The 17812-nt window shown below is 50.9% G+C and overlaps 1 long non-coding RNA gene across 2 annotated transcripts; it reads right to left on the reverse strand.

Annotated features, from left to right (window-relative positions):
* Nucleotides 1–5614: 5614 nt before the first annotated feature.
* LOC125947624 (uncharacterized) lies at nt 5615–13618 on the reverse strand. 2 transcript variants are annotated; one of them, XR_007468452.1, is made up of 6 exons: nt 13483–13618; nt 13353–13414; nt 13223–13284; nt 13093–13154; nt 12963–13024; nt 5615–5772 (listed from the first exon to the last, which is right to left on the reverse strand). It is a non-coding gene; the product is annotated as an uncharacterized LOC125947624 (long non-coding RNA). The 2 variants fall into 2 exon arrangements; XR_007468453.1 differs by lacking the exon at nt 13223–13284 and having other exon boundaries at nt 13353–13618.
* Between the last annotated feature and the right edge of the window lie 4194 nt (nt 13619–17812).

Here is a 17812-nt window from a genome sequence, read left to right on the forward strand (position 1 = left end):
GTGAGAGATCAATGACGCTGAACATTATTTTGTGTTCACGACAGCCAAAAAGCAGAGTTTGTAGTTAATATTACTGTAAATAGCTAAAAATAATAACAGTACTATCTGTCATAAAATAAAAGCACTGATTTCGCCCTCTGCAGCGATTTGGTGGAACACAAGAGCTTCCGGGGCCAACCAAAAGTGTTCTGTGCAAGCGTGATGTCGCTGTTGGTGAAGTAAAATGCCGACCGTCACGGCGGCATGGACATTTTGTTACGACGGGTTGTGCAAAAAGGATTGCCGTAGTAGAGTGTGAAAATGCATTCACAAATAAAATTGCAAATAAAAATGGCTATATTTGCCTACGAAATATTTTGCACTTTTTTTCTGTTTGGCTACATTTGTGCTACAACTTCTCTAGCTTTTGGCTACGCCGCCTCGTCGGATCTGGTCACACTGGCTAGTGTTCAAAATGCGTGAGCCCAAAACCGAAAACGGAAGTGATTGATGCCGACCGCTTGGCGCGCTGCAGTCAATTCGGCCGCTGGGCTCTTTGGGAGTGTCCGCTCTTGTTGAATTCTTTTCTCTATGGCTTCGCCGTTGAAGCCTGTTGATGCGCTTGCAGTCCGGCTTTGTCACATTCGAAGATTAATCGGTTGCAGGCGCCTAGCAAAACCATGGTCGGCTGTTCAGCCGTTGGCTACTCAAATTCAAGGGTTAAAGGTAAACTCATGTAACTACTGCCTTGCCGCATCCCTTGCTGAGTCAGCTGTGCACAAGTATCAGAGGCATGGCTGCCACTTCCAAAACTGTAACAAGGCAGAGACCACCCGTGAACAAAAAGAAAATGAACGTATACAGTGCCCCTTATCAAGCGGTGATCATCTGTGTAAGGGCCGACACGGAATATTATTCCCCAAGATTCTTTCTCTAACATTAACTCAAGCAACAATAACTATTTCAGTACTCGCATGCACATATAGAGGTATTATGAAACATGGTTTTACGGCGCAAATTTAAACGGGACACAGCGAGATAAAAAATGTCACAGTTTCGCCCTAAGGGCGAAGCAATGAATGCGATAGCAACACAGCAATGTCATACGAAGTAAGGTGAGCGGCTTTGGTAGCAACAACACGCAGAACTGTTGTCGACGCCATCGGCGTTTTGCCCGCGTTAGCTCAAAATGCGTGCGGCGTTGGTGACTGTTGCTGGAGCCTCTGATATAAATAGGCACTTGGTGCCGCAGCTAAACGTCGCCTCCCTTCCCTCCCCCTCCCCCACGGCCTCTCGCGCGTCCGAAGAAGGCGCGTTTGCTCTACATATATGGTGATTGTAAAGGAGAAAAGAGACGCCTACTTCTGCAGCCCTTAAGCGAGCACGGCGCAGAACGCGCGTTTGTTCTCCGCCGTGCGTTCACTCCCCGTGAAAGACGCGCCCCTCGCGCCCTTTCACTCGCACATACAGCGTTCGGCGCGCGGCGACGATTTCATCTCCAAATGACGTCATACGGAACCTCACGGCGACGGCGACGGCGACGCCGACGGCAGAAATCTGCTTTTGAGTGTCCATATAATTGCTATCGCAATAATAATACTCGTAACCAGCTAGCCCACCTTAGTTCCTTGAACACCGATAGAGATGATGCGCAGCCGTAATATGTCGGCGATACATTCATTTCCCCATCTTGATGACAAAAAAGCAAAAACTTCTAACTACGTACCACTTGAAATGAACCTCGAGTTTCGACCAAGAAATGCCGTTTACAGCGCGCAATTTTCAAACATTTCAGCCCATTTTCTAATTATGCTAGCTGCGCCGTTACTGGCGATATCGGTTGCAGCGACGACCACAGGGCAGTATTGACCAGGCTACTATAGCCATCGCCTCAGCACCTGATTTTCTAAGTAATGCCTCTTTACACTCCAAGAACAGTTACACCCTTTGGGGTGCATTTTTGCCACACAACAATAATCGTCATCTGTCTTGCACTCTAAAAAATGTCACAGTTTCGCCCTAAGGGCGAAGCAATGAATGCGATAGCAACACACCAATGTCATACAAAGTAAGGTGAGCGGCTTTGGTAGCAATATGATGTAGTAAACATGAGCTGATTAAGTAAGCAGGTGTGCTGCGGCGTAAGTAGACCGACATGAAGAGAGACTCGCTGACCACGAGAAGGCGCGTGTGAAACGGTGGTGTTGATGAGAAGCGCTTCCGGTGGGCAGCGCGTGCGAAGGGACACATCTGTAGCGCTGCACTGCCGAACCGCGCAGCATTGCATGTGTAGCGTGCGTTGGAAAATGTGGCCCGACTATTACTAACTGAATGAACAAGCGTGGTGTGAGCGCGCACAAACATGAGTAGATCACACTGAATGACTGCAGACAACGACTGTCAAAACGCTGGCAGCAAGCGCATCCGCCGCAGCGGGCGAAGGTACGTGCGGTCTATCGCTTCAACGGAAACTGAGCCGCGAATGCAATAAAGGTCAGAGCCGTGTGGAGATAAGAGACGGTGCGGGCGAGCGACGAGCGCGGTTGTTAGCAGAGTAGAAGTGCGCCCCCCCCCCCCCCCCCCCGCTCCTTCCGGCGCTGGCTTCGCGCTTCCTTGCTTGCGCGTGGGAGATTGAGTGCGTTCGCTCTCCGTGATAGCGCGCGTCCCCGCACGCTTCCGCTCGGGCATACGGCGCGCGGCGAAGATTTTATCTATACGGAACCTCACGGCGACGGCGACACCGACGGCAGAAATCCGGTTGAAGTGTCCATAAAATTGCTATCGCAACAAAACACTTGCACCCTTTGGGGCGTATTTTTGCCACAGAACCATAATCGTCATCTCACTTGCGTGGCTTTCCTTTCTTTAACGCTGTGCGCCCGGCACTTCTCGGTCACGAACAACAAGAGCGTTATCAGCGTGACACAGCGTTCTCGACAGGAAAGTACACTCTAAAAACAGTTGCACCCTTTGGGGCGTATTTTTGCCACAGAACAATAATCATCCTCTGACTTGCGTGGCTTTCCTTGCTTTAACGCTGTGCGCCCGGCACTTCTCGGTCACGAACGACAAGAGCGTTATCAGCGTGACACAGCGTTCTCGACAGGAAATTAGCAAGTGCAGAGTTTTCAAGATAGGAAACGTAAGCAAGACAGATGACGATTATTGTTGTGTGGCAAAAATGCACCTCAAAGCGTGCAACTGTTTTTAAAGTGTGCTTGCGTTTCCTACCTTGAAAACTCTGCACTTACTACTTTCCTGTCGAGAACACTGTGTCACGTTGATAACGCTCTTGTCGTTCGTGACCGAGAAGTGCCGGGCGCACAGCGTTAAAGAAAAGAAAGCTACGCAAGTCAGATGAGGATTATTGTTCTGTGGCAAAAATACGCCCCAAAGGGTGCAGCTGTTTTTAGAGTGTACGTTTGATAAATTATCGGATAAAGATAGCTTTTTCATCTGTCTGACTGACCCACAGGCAGAGCAGTCAATGACGGTGCATCCAAGCAGCGGCAAATGTCGCAGAGCTAAACTTGGCAAAAACAAAAAAGGCTGCCGAAACGAAACCCAGAGTTCGTTTACGAATAAAAGCGTATTCTTGCCTTTTTTGGCTCGTCATCGTCGCGCCCAGAGTGAACTGAAACCTAGAAATCAGCTACATGAATGGTACGACATTGCTGGTCGACAAAGCGGACGAAAAGCTTCGCACGATTAACAGTAGAAACCGTGTAGAAAAACACGTGCGCCGGGCAGCGACTTTACAATTGCTAGTAGGTACAGCGGAGACTTTCGCTTAACACGTGTTGTCATGGCAATCGTGGAGCTTCTATAGGTGCCTAGGGAGATAATCGCGTAGGGCCTTTTGAGGCACTGGTCTCAGCTGAGCGTGGCTCTCTTATCTCCGGGACCGGGCGCAGCGACCTTGCCGAGCGCAGCTCCTACGTGCGTATAGGGAGCGAATCGAACAGATGGAGGAGCTAGGGGTGTACAACACTTTCGAAGAGCACGCAGCGGCCGTTTTTGTGTCTTGGAGAGAGAGGTTAGGCAAAACCAAACAAGGGAGAACTGTTCTAAACAGACTGGGGTATGCACCTCGTCCGTGTTATAGCGCAGACGATACATCACTTCTCGATAGGGAAATTCGGGCACGTATATGCGTGGCACCAATCCGCAAAAATATGAGCCCGAAGTACCGCGGGGATAGACGAGAGGCTCGGGTGCGAGCATTGCGAAGGAGTTTCGAAGGCAAGCCGGACGTCTACTACACGGACGCAAGTTACTCTGGATGTGGCATACACATATCCCAGTCGCCACGTGTCAGGAACGGGTAGTAGGGGCATGAGTGAAAATCGCATGCACGGCAACGGCTGAGGCGACCGCGGTAGCTTTGAAGGACGCCGAATGCAGAGGGACATCCGCGCTCAACGACTTACAGGCGGCGTGTCGCCTCTTCCTGTCAGGGGCGGTACCCCGGGCGGTGATTAGGATCACAGGCAATAAGCTATGTAATTTTCACAGCCTCACGTGGTGCCCGGCACAAGAAGGCACGGAGGGAAATACGAGGGTGGACCGAATAGCTCGAGTACTAAATATCCGAGCGTCGGACCAGCCACGTAGGGACTTTCCAACGACTGCGAGAGATATCTTGGAACAACAAAGAGAGGAAAGACGGGAGTTCGGCAGGCCCCATCCAAAGTTGACCAGACGGCAAGCGACGGACTGGCGCCGACTCCAAACGAACACTTATCTAGACAAGGTAAGACATGGCGAAGCGTACGCAGACAAATGTCCGTGGTGTGGCGAAAAGCCTACATTGGCACACATCACAATCATATGCGCCAGAAGACCTCCACAAGCGATCACACACAATTTTACTAAAAAACACTTTCTAAGGCAGTGGGAGGCATGGCTTGCGGACGAGGAACAGCCCACGAAACACACAAGCAGCTATTTGATGTCTAAAAGATGTCTTGAACGGATAATTAAAAGTCTAATAGCTGTCCTGGTCAAGACATTTTCTAGCCGTGGACGTCTACAGGTACTTTTAGCCAACTTTTAGCGTAACGTTAGCACGGCTTACTGAAGTAAGCTGTGCTAACGTTACGCTAAAAGTTGGCTAATAAACATCTCGACAATAACAACTAAGAATTGTATTAGACGTTCCCAGAATTCTGTAATCATGGCTTCGGAAGCATTATGCAGGCTTTTATAAAACATCTTGACAAGAACAAGTTAAGAACTTTATTAGACGTTCCCAGAATTCTGTTATAAATTATAGCAGAATTCTAGGGACGGCTAGCAAAATTCTTAATTAAGCTATAAAAGCCTGCGTATTGTTTAAGTCATAAAGCATAATGGCTTCAGAAACAATATGCAGGCTTTTAAAGCTATCTTTAAAGCAGAATTTATAGATTGTCATCCTACAGTGACGTGGTAAGCAAAATTAATGGCTACTTCAGCATAGCATGCATCCGTATGCTAGCTTCATAGTACATATGTTACTATATAGAACTGAAAAATAAAATGAAGCATTACATTATATTATTTATAATAACTTGCATTAAATGTTTCAACATATATCAAATGTGCATAACAACACGCAGAAAAAAATACAACCTGACCTTGTGAGAAAGCGGCTTTATTGACTAATAAATTAAAGGACATGCAGAATGGTTTTACAAAATTTTTAAATACAGTAGAAAAGGTGACCACATAAAATAAGACGCAGCTGCAGTAACCACAGCAATCCTGGTCCCTTCCCTCTTGGATACCACTGGCTGCCCACAGAAGTTTGCTCTGTAATACAACAGTGAAGAAAAAAGTTGTTACATCGTAAGGTCCCACCCAGCGCGCGCTCCGATCCCGGAATGAGACGAGTCCCGTGCAAGCATAAGAAGCGTTTATTGATCGTAGAATCGGGCTTTTATAGCCAGGAGGGGAGAGGGGGAAGTGAGCACTGCTTGTGCCCACGTGTGACTAGCTTTGTCGTGATAAGCGGCGATGGCAGCCAGATAGGTTCCGTTGCTATATTTCTCTTCCCTTAAGATTGTAGAGACGTTGTGGTGGTTTCCGCTGTCGCTTTGAACGACGTAGCGGTACTTCGCCAGCATCTGCAGGTGGAGTGTCTTGCGACGGCCCCTGGACAGGTGGTCGTACTGGGGACACTACCTGCTTCGTGGATGGTTCTGTCTCTTCCTTGTTTTCGGGAATAGGTTCACACTGCCCCGGGCTTGACTGGGCCGAGCGCACCTGATCAACGTGCCGCCGTACGGGTCCCTCAGGTGTATCAATGGTGACCATTCGGGCGCCGGATACGGATGCGATTCTTCCCGGAGTCCACTTATGTCCCTGCCCGTAATTACGGACATGAACGGCGACGTCCGCTGGCACCGTCCACTCGTCCGTTTTTGTAGATCCTGCATGAATGGGGGGGAATAATGCGTCCAAGCGGGAACGGATGCGGTAGCCTAAGAGAAGTTCAGAAGGGCATTTTCCAGAACTGAGGGGAGTCCGTCTGTAATTAAAAATGTCGCAGTTTCGCCCGAAAGGCGAAGCATCAATTGCGATAGCAAATTGGTAGAGAGCTATTCGGAGTAGGGATAGTAGAGTAGTTTTATCGGCCGCATAAACTTGGACACATTCGCTTTCTAACTGAATTGACAAGCGTGGTGTCATCGCGCACAAGCAAACATGAATAGATCACACTGAATGACCGCAGACAACGACTGTCAAAAACGCTGGCGCGGCCGCTGCAGCGGGCGAAGAATCGTGCGGTCTATCGCTTCAACAAAAACTGAGCGGCGAATGGACAGCGCATAAACGTCAGAGCCGTGTGGAGACACGGCCGGGCTCGACTGGCGCGCGCGCTCGCTCGCTTCTTAAGAAGCGAGTGCGCGCGCCAGTCGAGCCCGGCCGTGGTGGAGATAAAGAGACGGTGCGGGCGACGGCTACCACAGCCAGTGCAAGCGTATTTGTTGGCAGAGTAGAAGCTGCTCCCCCGTCCCTCCCGCGCTGCCTCCCCGCTTTTTATTGCGATAGCAATTATATGGACACTCAAAAGCAGATTTCTGCCGTCGGCGTCGCCGTGAGGTTCCGTATGACGTCAATGGAGATGAAATCGTCGCCGCGCGCCGAACGCTGTATATGCGAGTGAAAGGGCGCGAGGGGCGCGCGCTTTCACGGGGAGTGAACGCACGGCGGAGAACAAACGCGCGTTCTGCGCCGTGCTCGCTTAAGGGCTGCAGAAGTAGGCGTCTCTTTCCTCCTTTACAATCACCATATATGTAGAGCAAACGCGCCTTCTTCCGACGCGCGAGAGGCCATGGGGGAGGGGGGGAGGGAAGGGAGGCGACGTTTAGCTGCGGCACCAAGTGCCTATTTACATCAGAGGCTCCGGCAACAGTCACCAACGCCGCACGCATTTTGAGGGAACGCGGGCTAAACGCCGACGGCGTTGACAACAGTTCTGCGTGTTGCCGGTGCTGCTGCATGTCCAAGTTTATACAGCTTATAAAGCTAATATCATTACTCCGTATGGCTCTCTACAAATTTGCTATCGCAATGGATGCTTCGCCTTTCAGGTGAAACTGCGACTTTTTTTATTGCGATAACAATTATATGGACACTTCAACCGGATTTCTGCCGTCGGCGTCGCCGTAGCCGTAGCCGTCGCCGTGAGGTTCCGTATAGATAAAATCTTCACCGCGCGCCGTATGCCCGAGCGGAAGCGTGCGGGGACGCGCGCTATCACGGAGAGCGAACGCACTCAATCTCCCACGCGCAAGCAACGAAGCGGGAAGCCAGCGCCGGAGGGAGCGGGGGGGGGGGGGGCACTTCTACCCTGCCAACAACCGCGCTCGTCGCTCGACCGCACCGTCTCTTATCTCTCCCACGCGCAAGCAAGGAAGCGGGAAGCCAGCGCCGGAGGGAGCGGAGGGAGCGGGGGGGGGGGGCACTTTTACTCTGCCAACAACCGCGCTCGTCGCTCGCCGCACCGTCTCTTATCTCCACACGGCTCTGACCTTTATGCACTGTGCATTCGCCGCTCAGTTTCTGTTGAAGCGATAGACCGCACGTACCTTCGCCCGCTGCAGCGTATGGGCTTGCTGCCAGCGCTTTGACAGTCGTTGTCTGCAGTCATTCAGCGTGCTCTATTCATGTTTGTTTGTGCGCGCTCACTCCACGCTTGTTCATTCAGTTAGTAATAGTCGGGCCACATTTTCCAACGCACGCTACACATGTAATGCTGCCCGGATCGGCAGTGCAGCGCTACAGGTGTGTCCCTTCGCACGCGCGCTGCCCACGGGAAGCGCTTCTCATCAACACCACCGTTTCACACGCGCCTTCTCGTGGTCATCGAGTCTCTCATCATGTCGGTCTACTTACGCCGCAGCACACCTGCTTAATTATTCAGCTCATGTTTACTACAATTCATATTGCTACCAAAGCCGCTCACCTTACTTCGTATGACATTGCTGTGTTGCTATCGCATTCATTGCTTCGCCCTCAGAGCGAAACTGTGACATTTTTTTTTTTGCTTTCGCGTGGGAGATTGCGTTGCCAGTTCTCCTTGCGCTGGGTTGCAAGATAAGCATTTGTTGCCGTAGCACAGCGTCGCCCCGCCTCCCTCCCCCCCCATACCCCCACGGCCTTTTGGGCGACAATCGCGTTTGCTTTCCGCCGTGCGTTGGCTCTCCATGATAGCGCGCGTCCCCCGCGCGCTTTTACTCGTACGGCGCGCGGCGACGATTTTATCGCCCTTGGAATCTATACGGAACATGACGGCGACGGCGACGGCCACGCCGACGGCAGAAATCCCGTTGAAGTGTCCATATAATTGCTATCGCAATAAAAAGAAGACGATCCAGGTTATCCCCTATGCTGCCGTTGCCCATCTTTCTGAGGCCGTCTTTAATGGTGCGAACAGCCCTTTCCGCTAACCCGTTTGATTGCGGGTGGTAACACAGGCGTGCGCACGTGAGTTACGCTATTCCGCTTCGTGAATGTCGCGAACTCCTCGCTGGTGAATTGTGTGCCATTATCTGTTACGATGGTACGGGGAATACCGAATCGACAGAATGTATTCCTCAAGCAGCTCACAGTAGCAGAGGTGCTTGCTCTCTTCATGGGAACAGCCTCTATCCACTTGCTGTGGGCGTCTACAAGCACGAGGATCATTGTACCCGCGACCGGCCCAGCAAAGTCAGCGTGTACTCTTTCCCAGCTCTCCTCTGTCTTAGGCCAGTTCCTTGCTGGTGCGGCTGCCGGCATAGGCAGGTTTTGAATGCATCTTTTACAGGAAGCGGATAGCCGTTCGATATCACTATCGAGACCCGGCCACCAAAAAGAGGACCTGGCGACTGCCTTCATGGCCGAGGAACCCTGATGCGTTTCATGAAAGTGTTCCAACACTCGTGCGCGCAGGTTTTCTGGAATCGCAACTCTCCGACTCCAGTACAATAAATCATGTGCTACGGACAGCTCCAATCTCCGGTCAGAAAATGCTTTCATGTCCGCTTCCACAGCCTTACTTGCTGGCCAGCCCTGCAGTACATATCTTACGCCTTTGGTAAGATGTGGTCGATTGCCGTTTGTCGTTTTAACTCCGTCAGTGAAATAGTCCCGTCTGAGAAGGTTTCCAACGCTAGGAGATAATCAGCAGGCTCACCTCCGGCCTCCGACTCGTTCGTCTCTTGGGGCAAGCGGCTCAGGGCATCTGAATTGATGAGCAGCTTGCCAGGACAGTATTGTGTAGCGGAATCCTCCGAGATACAACGCCCACCGCTGGATACGAGCAGCAGCCAGTGGTGGTGTAGGCCTGTCAGACTTCAGGAGGCCCAGGAGCGGCTGGTGGTCGGTGACCAAGGTGAACTCGTGGCCTGCAAGATAGTCCCGAAATTTAGATACACCAAACACGAGAGCAAGGGCCTCTCGCTCCAGCTGCGAATAATTTCGCTCGGCTTTGGTCAGCGTTCGGGAACGAAACCCGATGGGTCTGTTGACACTCCCATCAGTGTGAAACAATACGGCTCCGATACCATGCGGTGACGCATCACATTCTAGTTTCAGTGGTTTCTTAGGATCGAAGTGTACGAGCACTCCTGCCTCCCGCAGACTGGGCTTTGCCGTTAGAAACGCTGCTTTCTGCACGTTTTCCCACTTCCACCGCGAGTTTTTCTCGAGCAACTGGTACAGTGGTGCGAGCAGAGACGACATGTTAGGTAGAAACTTGGAATAGTATGTGAGCATGCCCAAAAACGAACGCAATTCGCCGACATTCCGTGGTTCTGCAGCCTCTAAGATTGCTTCCACATTTTTTTCCATCGGGTGAAGACCTTCTTGATCTATTTTGTGCCCTAGATACGTGACAGAATGTTCACGGAACTTGCATTTGTCAAGCCGCAGTTTTACTCCACGCTCTCTGAATCGTTGCAGCACGAGCCGTAAATCCTGGCCACCTTCATCTTTTTCCGATACCAAAACATCATCCAGATAAGCCTGAACACATGATAAGCCCTGCAAAACAGTCTCAATTTTCCGATGGAAGATAGCTGGTGCCGAAGCAATACCAAACGGCAAACTGTTGTACGCAAATAGCCCGCGGTGCGTGTTGATAACGCAAAGCTTCCGCGAGTCTTCATCCAAGAGAATTTGATTACACGCATCACGTAAGTCGAGGGTGCTGAAATACTTGCCTCCGTTCAGGCTAGCGAACATATCATCGATCAGAGGCAAGGGGTATTGTTCCAACTCGCAGCATTGGTTTAAAGTGACTTTAAAATCACCGCAAATTCTCACGGTGCCATCCTTTTTCAAAACCGGCACATTGGGCGTATCCCACTCCGAGTGTGTGACGGGTGACAGCACTCCCTGTGACACAAGCCTGTCCAATTCTTGCGTTACCTTATCGCGTAAAGCGAACGGCAGAGAACGAGCCTTACAAAATTTTGGTGTGGCTCGCTCCTTTAGCAGTAGGGGCGCCGGGGGCCCATCAATCACTCCGACTTCTGGCTGGAACGCGTCTTGAAACTCGGCGAGGATGTCCTCTACGGATGACGTGGTCGTTCCCGAATGGGTGTCCGGCTGGGCCCTCAGGTTGAAGATTGGCATTCCTGACTTTGAAATCTGGGCGATCAAGTCACGTCCGCATAGACTGGGACCTGTACAGTCTAGGATGATCAAGGGACAGTCAAAGGATACGCCATTATACGACACCGGCACACGCAATTCCCCCATCACTGGAATTTTTCCGAGGTAGCATGATAGCTTGATGTTTGTGGGCTTCGGAATTGGCCGTTGTTGTCGGTGTTTCTCGAAAATTTGCCTTGGTACGACACACACTGGGGAGCCAGTATCTACGTGCATTGACACGTCCACACCACCCCAAGTGAAAGTGCGTTTGATAGGCGGTTCCAAATGAGCAATACGTGCCGAGCTTAGTGTCCACACATGCGTAGCATCATCAAAGTCTTCGTCATTTGAGTCAGCATTTACTGCAAGAGCTCGACCACGTACGTCCCCAGGTGCTCGCCTGCTTGACCTAGGCCTTAGACCGTGGGCGTCGCTCAAGCACTTCTTAGCAATATGCCCTAGCTTACCACACCGTGCCCTCAACCAACCATAAGCATTGCTGCTATGCCTGCTGCTGCCACACCGGCTGCATTCTGACACCACCTCGTTCCCCGTTCTCTGTCGCGCATCAACGTTAAGCACTGTTAGCTCTGAGCTTATTTTCTCCGCCCCTTTTTCCGCCGCTTCGGCTGCGAGCGCCATGGTTTCCGCTTCCTGCAGTGTTAAATTTTCCTTTGCCAGCAAATGCTTCTGCAACGCGCTGGACCGTACACTGCATACAATACGGTCTCGAAGCATTCGATCGAGCATTGTGCCAAAATTACAATTGTCGGCAATGCGTCGTAGTTCCAGAATAAATTCATGAACAGGCTCACCTTCCTTTTGAGAGCGGTTGAAAAACCGGAAACTTTGCGTACTTTCGTGGCGCTTTGGGTCGAAGTAATCATCCCGCGTTTTGACTACTTCGTCATAGGTGAGCGCGTTGGGCTTCCTTGGTGCCACCCTTCCTGCGAGCACGGTTCAGCGCCGCGATAAGCAATGCCCTCTTCTTGGCCTGGTCGCTGATAGCCGTCGCTTCGAAGTAAGCCTGTGCTTTGATGATGTATGCTTTCCAGTTGTCCCTTTCGTCGTCATAATCCGGTAGCTGTTGATGCGACATTGGAACAATTCTTTCCGCAGCCGCTGCTTGGTCTCCGTTGTCTGGCTCGTTCTTGATTCCGAGGGTTTTTTCCGCCTTCGTCGCCACTGTTACATCGTAAGGTCCCACCCAGCGCGCGCTCCGATCCCCGAATGAGACGAGTCCCGTGCAAGCATAAGAAGCGTTTATTGATCGTAGAATCGGGCTTTTATAGCCAGGAGGGGAGAGGGGGAAGTGAGCACTGCTTGTGCCCACGTGTGGCTAGCTTTGTCGTGATAAGCGGCGATGGCAGCCAGATAGGTTCCGTTGCTACAAAAGTGAACAAAAAGCACGTAAACTATTTATCAACACCATAGTTGTCAGTAAACAGCAAGCATTTTCAACAGCAATACAATTATAGTTAAGCTTTGGCTTACCATGACTAACAGAAATGGCAGCCAGGCAGCCACACGGTGCCAAATAAGAAATAACAATACACAAAAGAGGTGCATAGAAATCAAAAGAAGCCACTTAACAGAACAGTCAAGCCTTGCATGCTCCTACAGGTTTACCTTAAGATTAATTAGGTGTGCATGAAACTGTGCGAAACAAACACCGTTTGGCCCCTGTTCATCTGTTTGCAGAACATATGCCCAACAGCAAGATCAACAAATTTGTAGCAGCATACACATGGTCAAATGCCAAAAGTATGGAAGCAATGCAGAGATTGTGCATGCACATAAATAAAGCGACCGAATAAGCATACATTCAGGCTCTGGCTTGCAACCATGCGACTTACCTTGACTAGACAAAAACAATGGAAGCCAGCAGGCCTTGTGGTTCCGTGAAAGAGTAAAATTGCTGCATAGGAAATAAAAGGAGACAGTCAACAAAACAGTCACCGTCTGGCTTGCAACCATGCGACTTACCTTGACTAGACAAAAACAATGGAAGCCAGCAGGCCTTGTGGTTCCGTGAAAGAGTAAAATTGCTGCATAGGAAATAAAAGGAGACAGTCAACAAAACAGTCACCGTCTGGCTTGCAACCATGCGACTTACCTTGACTAGACAAAAACAATGGAAGCCAGCAGGCCTTGTGGTTCCGTGAAAGAGTAAAATTGCTGCATAGGAAATAAAAGGAGACAGTCAACAAAACAGTCACCGTCTGGCTTGCAACCATGCGACTTACCTTGACTAGACAAAAACAATGGAAGCCAGCAGGCCTTGTGGTTCCGTGAAAGAGTAAAATTGCTGCATAGGAAATAAAAGGAGACAGTCAACAAAACAGTCACCGTCTGGCTTGCAACCATGCGACTTACCTTGACTAGACAAAAACAATGGAAGCCAGCAGGCCTTGTGGTTCCGTGAAAGAGTAAAATTGCTGCATAGGAAATAAAAAGAGACAGTCAACAAAACAGTCAAGCCTAGCATGCTTCTATATGTTTACCGTAAGTTTGATTGATGAGCACACAACTGTTGAAAAATATGGCTGCTTAGCCCCCGTTGAACTCTTTTATTTCCGTTCCAACATGTGCCCTACAGCAAGATAAAAAACAAATTTATAACAGCATACAAACCTTGACAATGACATATGGGTGACAAGAATGTAAGAAAATTACAATTCATGACCTGCTTCACACTTCAAAAGATGCTCAGCAGTCTGTAAAGTTGCAGCCCTGATGTTTATTTTACGTGTAATTATGCGGATAAATTTTTAGTTGCACAAAATCTTCATAACACTATTGAAAATATATCTGCCCTGGACACACAAAAGATGCACGGGCCCGCAAAAACAAAAGTGGCGTGCAAGTAATTGTAAGTTGTAGCAGGTAAACATATACGTACCGTAAGGAACTGCACCGTATCTGCAGGCGCTGGTCAAGGCTTGAACGTGACCAAAAGAGCGGTGCAGAGGCTATGTAGGCTCGATAGAACTTGGGAAGAGAACCATGAGCACCGGCGAGCGAACGTTTGCGAGCCATGAGCACGGCCCTTTGGATCGCTCGCGGTTAAAGCCCCTGGGAGCTCTACTCGCGGTTCGGGAGCCTACATGCAAGCGCTGGTAACTTCAGCGCGCCCCCGGTGCGGCCAGATCTGTCGCGCGCGGCCAGAGATGTCGGCAACGATAGCTGGTATCGCAATTCCGGCTTCACCGCTTGTTCACGCAAAGGGAAAGGGAGGCACGGCTCTGATAAGGACGGTGAACGGGCGCGCACGTGTGCGCCCGGCCATTTTCTTTTTCTTTTATTGCGATAGCAATTATATGGACACTTCAACCGGATTTCTGCCGTCGCCGTCGCCGTGAGGTTCCGTATAGATTCCAAGGGAGATAAAATCGTCGCCGTGGGCCGTATGCGCGAGCGAAAGCGCGCGGGGGACGCGCGCTATCACGGAGGGCGAACGTACGGCGGAAAGCAAACGCGACCGTCCCGCGAAAGGCCGTTGGGGTATGGGAGGGAGGGAGGCGAGGCGGCGCTGTGCTCCGGCGCCAACGGCGTATCTTATCACTCAATCTCCCACGCGAAAGCAAGAAACGGGACGAGGGGGGGGGGGGGGGGTTGTGTCTGGCGGGCCTTCGGGACAAGGGAGGCCGGCGCCGACTCAGACGCGCCAATCTGGAGCCCCTTTCTCGCGGCCGATAATTGTCACCTGGGACTAAGGGATTAGCGATTGGACTCCAGGCTACCTCATGCGTCGGTGAACGGCAGCGTCGCCCCTTCGGTGCGGTTCTGTGAATTACCACCGCCGCCCGAACCACGATGAGGCCCGGCGCCGATTGCGACGCGCCAAACTGGCGCCCTTTCGAGACAGCCACCGCCCTACCTGGTTCCGCGAACTGACCGCTATGGAGAGGCGGTTCTTGAAAGGGCCAGTGTCTGGCAATCCCGGGGGAACGACATCAACGTTCGGTTCCCAAGGTGTCAACCGCTGCCTGTGTTCGGTGACGACCTAGCAAGACTGCAGGCGGAGCCGGGTGGGAAACGACGACACATCACGTGCGGGATATGGCCACCTGATCCAAGATGCTGATAGGCTAAAAGAACTACAGTGTATTCCCTCGTCGAGTGAAAGAGGGAAACGGAAGGGATAAAACAGGGGACTTGAGTGTTGTGGTGGCGGGAGACGCTTGACCATGTAGAGACGCTCGACCATGGAGAACGCTCGGAGATGTAAACGCTACTACATGCAATGATGTTAGCACGTAGACGGCTCCAATATCATGGAGCCCATCTTGTAATATACCATGTACAGTGTATATAAAACAGTTTTCTAATCTCTCTGAATATCTCCTCCTCTCGGCACCTGGCACGGCACCATACATGGAACCTTCGTGGCCGCTCGGACCATCGACATTCGCAACAGGGGGCAGCTTCTCCTTTGCCATCAATTTCTCTGCCCGGCGGTCGCCCGCACCGTCTCTTATCTCCACACGGCTCTGACCTTTGTATGGGCTGTGCATTTGCCGCTCAGTTTCCGTTGAAGCGATAGACCGCGCGAACTTGCGCTTGCTGCAAGCGTTTTGACAGTCGTTGGCTGTGGTCATTCAGTGTGATCTATTCATGTTTGCTTGTGCGCGCTGACACCACGATTGTTAATTCAGTTAGTAAGCCAATGTGTCCAAGTTTATGCAGCCGATAAAACTACTATCCCTACTCCGAATAGCGCTCTACTAATTTGCTATCGCAATCGATGCTTCGCCTTTCGGGCGAAACTGCGACATTTTTTTTTCTATACTTTGACTGTCTTGACAGACCACGGTGTAAGATATATCTTACACCGTGTGACAGACTCACCCGTATCATGCATCGCGCCGTGGCACGGGTGAGTTTTGCTGGTCGCGCGGCAGACAGGTTGTCGACGCGGCGATCGGAAAGGAATCAAAGAAAATAACCCCGCAGGATTTTTCTGCTTATTTACCCAAAGGGGGAAAGGAGCGAAAGGTTATAGGATGCGACGTTAATGGATTGCATATGGCTTGTTAAAGTCTCACGGAATGTAACGCTGCGCGTCGGGCACGCGTATTTTAAATCTTTTTCACTTTCACGGCGCACGCATGTCGCACATTTTCTGATAAAAACATCTAAATAAGTTCTTGAGTTAGACGCTCTCAAGACGTTAACCAATGTACACTCCGGTGACGCCAGAGGTGGGATGTTACCCCAGCTGAAACACAATAGCATATTTGATAAACCGTACTTCCTGCTACATAATGTTTCCAAGAACTTCTGTTTAACGTCTTCGCGTAGGCCAAGACGTCTTTAGCCGTTTGAAGCCATTCCAAGACGTTTTTAAGACGTTTTGTGTTTCGTGGGAGGACAGTCAGATGGCTCTCCTGGACCAAGCCCAGCGAGCCGCTCAAGCCAGTGGGGCCCTGGACTAGGGGCTCCACCCACATTTTACTTTTTTTGCCTTTTCCCATTAAAGTTTACTCTCTCTCGTTTAGGGCGCGTTAAATGCCTGGCCCACGCCCGCCGCGCTTTATTATTGTAGCGTTTGTTCTAGTGGCGGAAATCCTTGCAGTAGGGGTGGTGTGGCATCGAGGCTTCTCATCTCGGTGAACTGTGGTGGTGAACACAAGCGGATACTGCTCGCGTTTGTACCCCGGTGCCGCGGCGGAAGCGGCGGTCGTTGGGGTGTACTACTGCTCCAGTCAGGTAGACTGAGCTCCCTCTCTGATTATATTTGGATCATCAAAACAGCGATGCGTTTATTTAGGAATACCATCGTTTCTCTCTCGCACCTGCTTGTCCTCGCGCCTGCGAGAGAGAAACGATGGTATTCCTAAATAAACGCATCACTGTTTTGATGATCCAAATATAATCTCACTATCAGGGAGGGAGCAGTTTACCTGAGTGGAGCAGTATTTCTTTATTTAGGGTGTTGCTACGCTGCGCTCCACAACACCCCAACGACCGCCGCTTCGCATCGGCGCCCGGCACCGCGGCTTCCACCGCGACACCAGGGTACAAACGCGAGCAGTGTCCGCTTGTTTATACCACCACAGTTCACCGAGATCACAAGCCGTCGTGCCACACCACCACTACTGCAAGGATTTCCGCCACTAGAACAAACGCTACAATAATAAAGCGCGGCCGGCGTGGCCCAGACACCGCCTGACATTCAACGCGCCCTAAACGATTCGCTCCCTATGCACGTAGGAGCTGCGAGGTCGCTGCGCCCGGTCCCGGAGATAAGAGAGCCACGCTTAGTAACTAGCAACCGCCGCGCGGCCGTGCAGACCAGTGCCTCAAAAGTCCCTAACCGTTTATGTCCCTAGGCACCTAGGAGCTCCACTATTTCAATGACAACACATGACAACAGTGTCACGCCCCCGCTGTACCTACTAGCAATTGTAAAGTCGCGCCGGGGTGAGCGCGGTGGCGGCAAGATCTAAGAATGGCGCTACTTTTAAATGCGAAGCATTTCTTGGCGAACATTTGCTACTTTGACAGTATCTATCTATCTATCTATCTATCTATCTATCTATCTATCTATCTATCTAGCCGCCTACGACTTTGTGCTCTCATGGTCCTTTTGTTAACATGGTATGTACCAAAATTGGCATACTATGACAAGAGCATATGACGAACATAAGTGATATTTCATGAGATGAATATGATGGCATACGGGTCATGTGGGTCATGAAAC

Source organism: Dermacentor silvarum, chromosome 8, assembly GCF_013339745.2.
Source record: "Dermacentor silvarum isolate Dsil-2018 chromosome 8, BIME_Dsil_1.4, whole genome shotgun sequence".
Classification (NCBI taxonomy): Eukaryota; Metazoa; Arthropoda; class Arachnida; order Ixodida; family Ixodidae; genus Dermacentor; species Dermacentor silvarum.